At 41.0% G+C, this 4,930-nt stretch overlaps 1 long non-coding RNA gene across 1 annotated transcript; it reads left to right on the top strand.

Annotated features, from left to right (window-relative positions):
• Nucleotides 1-1,817: 1,817 nt before the first annotated feature.
• On the top strand, nucleotides 1,818-4,655 carry LOC141920234 (uncharacterized). Its single transcript, XR_012622265.1, has 2 exons — nucleotides 1,818-1,918; nucleotides 4,410-4,655. It is a non-coding gene; the product is annotated as an uncharacterized LOC141920234 (long non-coding RNA).
• Nucleotides 4,656-4,930: the final 275 nt, after the last annotated feature.

Genomic DNA, 4,930 nt, shown 5'->3' with positions numbered 1-4,930 from the left:
AGCACTCGAATTGCAAGCCTCTGTCTGCTCCTGCCCCCAAGCCAGAGCATGCATCACTCCCTTTAATACCACTTCATACTTCTGCCAGGCTTCTCCCTTCTGGAAACGCTTCTCCTCACAATCTCTTTCCATCACACCCCTGATATTCTTCCAGACCTTCTCTCATTTCCTGGCTATTTTCCCCAAGCCTCCATTCCTCCATACCTCCTCTCACATCCTTTCATCCTTTTATCTGGCTTCCCTTGCATTATTCTGGTAGACAGATTATTCCTGAGCCCCATGATGCCAACAACTACCCTTTGAGGTTGCATTCCCCAACATTCCCTGTTATTAAACCCTCAGTCAGAGGGCTTATAACACCAGCTCTTAAGAGCTAGCACACTTGAGTACAATCACAATCTTAAGATTGCATTGCCACTCTAAGACTGGAAGATATGCCCTAGGAAAGAAGAAACAGCTCACTTTCTGCAGGAGATTGTATGCTTAACAGCATATGACAGAGAAAAACAAGAAGGCACCAAAGCCAGACCTAGCACAAATCTACTGCTGTGCTCATAAAAAGAGGAAATGTTGTTAAATCTGTTTCAATGAGGTGTTTTTATGGCATGTTTGTTCCTGCAGCGCAGAAAGCAAGCTAGTTTTCCTGGAGCTCTAAGCCATAAAAGGTTACCCGCCTCCTCCCACCAGAACCCAAAGAGTTACATAAATGGTTGACGAATGCATTCCAAATGCTGTGAAAGTAGTTTGGTTAAATATATTGAATTTGATGAACGGAACGGATTTTAAATGTGAGATAAACAGGTGCAAATACCACATAAGTTTCACCTGCTCACACAGGTTTTGAATTAAGTACTCTTTAAGGAACACTTCATAGGACAGCAGATAAGTCACTCGAGCAATAGATTTGGTGAAAACCCGTATTTGAAGACAGGAAGATGAGCAAAAAGGTATTTGCAAATCATTTGCTACTTCTGGGAATTTCCGAGAGAGGACAATCCTGAAATGTTATTACTAAGAGCTTGAAACTTTGCAAACATAAAGTTTAGGCTTCATAAGTGTATGGAGGGAAAAAAAAAAATTATCTGGATTTGAAAAATCCCATGCCTAGAAGGGAAACTTCATTACTAATGAATGTCGTATTCTTACTGTTACAGGGAAGAGAGGTAGAAAGATGTACTCAAGACCTAACAACCATTTAAAATTTCCAAGGGAAACATAGGTACTTTTGATAGTACATCTCACTCCCTTTAAATGTGCAACTGCTTTTCAAATTCCAGAGGCCAAATATATTAGTGAGATGTCATATGCTTATAGATCCTGTTACCTTTATTCAGCACCCTGCTCTTCCCACCTCCCTTTTCTCCGTCATTACTACTTAGTTTGTACAGTACATCCAGGACACAGACCTCATTTCCCACTGGTGTTGAAAACAACTTGGAACACAATTAGCCTTGTCAAGTCCTTCACTGGTATGCCATATAGGGCTGCCAGCTTTCCAAGCAATTCAATAATCCCTAGAGCACTGCCGCGGGGTCTGCGATTAACAGAGGTGTTTACATGTCTGAAAATGTACCAGGCTAAAAATAGAAGTAATTTTCTTAGCATCCTGTGATGTTGGATTTGTTCTTTTTTCTTTCTTTCCATTTGCCAGATTGACAAATAAAGCGTGTTTGCTTAATTCCTTCAACTGATATAGAAGATCAACAACAAAAGAGCGGCATCACAGTTCTGTGATGGTGGAGGAAAACAAATCCCAAACAAAATACTTTCTGTTACAGTCCAAAAATAGAAAAGCACCTAAGAGCACTAGAAAACTGGTCTTCTCTGCAGCACAGAGCACAATTCCAAACCAGGGTGTCCAAAGGAAGGGGCCAAAGACGGTGCTCATCATCCCCACACAGACATTTTCGGTTTGAAGGTAAGTCTCTGCTGCTGCATAGGAAGAAGTGAGAGGCATGCACAAGTACCAGGACTGCTTCTGAGCTCCTGGTGTGATAAGGCAAGTAGGTAGATTCATATTTATTTCCCTTTGGGTGGATCATGTGGGATAAAGACTTCCCTGGAAAAGAGCAGTGTTAAGAAGCACTACTCTGAGAGTTCCTGGAAGGCTGTCATCTCTAAAAGCATCACTTCCATTTTTTGTACTCTTTTCTGAAGGTTTGTTTGCAGAAGGCTAGGGACAGAGCTGTTCCTCTTCCCACCCCTTCTAAGGCAACACATCTCTTGGGAGCCACAAACACAGTCCCTGCCACTCAACAAGAGGACAAGCCAATGAGTTCAGCTCCTGGAGACCTAATAATTCCCACTGCTTGGCTGTTGTTTCAAACAATTCCCATTTGCCCTTTCTAGGGCAAATAACATCTCACAGTGCTAGCCGTGGATTGGGTGGACATAATCCAATCTGTGGCACTTAGCCTTGGGCTGAGGATTGTTTACTGAATCTCTTTTTTTTTGCAGCAGTGACTCAGACAGACCCTTTTCCCTGGGACTACCTGTTTAATGGTCACTGCTGGGCTGAAAGCTGCTCCTATAAACATCAGGTCAGGTTTTTCTTCCGCTTGAAGCCAGAGTTCTGAAACACTTAGAAAATTTGTGCCCACTTCATGCCATGGAATGGGAAGGAACAAGTCCATGTTCGTCATGAGCTTCATATGAGTGAAAAGAACAAATTTACTTGAATTTAAAGTGCATGCAGTGCACATGTCAGAACCAATGTGTGTACAACATCTACAGATTCCTAAAATGAGCAAAAAGCCATGGGCAATACTAGCATGAGACAATACCAGTCATATCAGGATGACAGTTGATGAATTCTCCGTTCAGTTCCATCCTGGCACAGGGTCTAGTGTGATGTGGTTTGGGTCAGCTCTGAACTAGGTCTTGTTCAGAGTCTGGTGCTGGATAATTAAATTTATCTATCCTGGGTCACTGTAGCCAGATCTGGTTTGATCATAGGAACTGCTTGTTCCAGGACATGCTCCTATTTGGGCATTTACACACTCTTGTCAACTTTGCAACTTTGGGCTTATTTATACCAGGTAATTTAACTTCATAGATCTTAAATGAGCTGGGTTTTTTTACTGCTGTGCTTTTGAAATCCACAAAAGGATACTAAAAGGCTATGGACCCAGATTCTTCCAGAAAATGTTACAGATTCACTTCATGTCTTTATATGCTGCATTTAGCATTTGACACTCAAAGCTGACTGAGAAGTAAATACATTCACATGTCAGCAGGTTACTATAGGTCATTTCACAATTAGAGATACTGAAGATCACAGGCTGCTCCTGTCAGCATAAAAATACTATCTGCGTTTTTCAAGAGGTAGGTAACCCCTACACACATTCTGAAAGACATAATCATTTTGGAAAACTGAAACCTTAAAGAGGGACAGAGGTGGCAGGTACTCATTTAATCACAGAAAAAAAGCATAATTCAGGAAAGCAAAGTGAACTGCTGAATTTTTCCCTTTGAACTCATTGCTTCCAAATGTCCAGGGCCCAAGCCTCAGAGTGCTTTAAATGGGGCTACATGGGGCAAATTCCTAGTGAAGTCAGTGTAAATTTTATCCCTGTAAATTATTAATGGAGGAGGACTTATTTTACCTCCAAATCACAATCCACTCTCTGTTAAAGTAATCACTTCATCTTTCCCTGAATCTCAGCACAATTGCTCACAGTATAATGTGATGTAAAAAAAGATTATCAGAGGACTCTTTTTATCCTGGGATATCATTAATAAAATGCCTGTCTGACTTTTGGTTCCAGATTTCAGCATTAACAGTCATTCTTTTCGGTTCCAGGTGTTTATCAAACTTTACCCAAATGGCCTGGTATCAGACAGTTGCTCTGTCCTTCTAGGCTGAGAAAAACAAGCATCTGTAGTTTCTCTACCGGTATTTGACAGAATGGCCAAACTGTGAAGCAAAGGTACATTTTGGTACTTTACAAGCCAGTGTTTCTTCTGCTGTTTTTAGTCTCCTGAAGCCTGCCTCCTGCATTGTAACAGTAAAGCAGAAAACCCTGACAGGTTTGTTCCTGACTGAACTCTCCATCAAAGCATTTATCTTTCTAGCTAGTACCTGTGGATAGGAGACATGAACTTGACCAGCAAGACTGAAGCAAATTAAGACTATAAAGATTTTAAAATATGCCACAGGGAGATCTCACGTTTTAACAGGACAAGCTTGTAAAATGACCCCTTCATTCTAGCATCTTAACCCATGATTTTTCTCACCCAGCAGCTACTCCTTAATCAGGAGAATGCTTCAGTCTCCAGATGAACAAACAACGTCTGATTATTCACCATGGTGTCTGGCATGACCACTTTTCCATCACCAACATGAGCACAAAATCCTCCTCTTCAGATGAGAGTGTTAGTTTTATTTTCTCCTTCTTTTCTTTCTGCAGGACTACATATGGAGCATGCCTGCTGACAGTCACTTTGGTATGGTTAAAACATGGTGTAAGAGTCACATCCACGCTGTTTATGTGGCTGATCAACAGCTGGACTTCATACTGTGCATGAAGAGCTGAGAACATTGCAAATGGATTGAAGACAGTCTCATGAAAAATATAATTTTCTGCTCCTTTTCTTTCATTGCTGTAATTTCTTCTCCTTTCAGACAGCTTAATAAATCTTTCTCGTGGCTGTAACATTTCTCTTTATCTACATATGTTATCCAGTTTGCAGATTAAGAGGATCATAGATTCTTTCCTCTCCCTGTCTCCAAAATCTGAAACATATCTGTCATTTACTGAGGACCAATCATACGAATGATATCTTGCCACCAACAAGATTTGATCCCCAAATACAATTGCTATATGAAAAACTCACTAAAGGGGTCACTTTAAGGGGTGACCTATAAATGGTAGACAGACAGCTCTGGAACGAAAAAGTGGCTATTTAGCCATTATGGCAAAGATCAGTA

This window comes from Strix aluco, chromosome 2 (genome assembly GCF_031877795.1).
Source record: "Strix aluco isolate bStrAlu1 chromosome 2, bStrAlu1.hap1, whole genome shotgun sequence".
NCBI classification, from domain to species: domain Eukaryota; kingdom Metazoa; phylum Chordata; class Aves; order Strigiformes; family Strigidae; genus Strix; species Strix aluco.
Note: the sequence above shows the minus strand (reverse complement) of the source record. Positions and strands in the feature narration are given on the sequence as shown.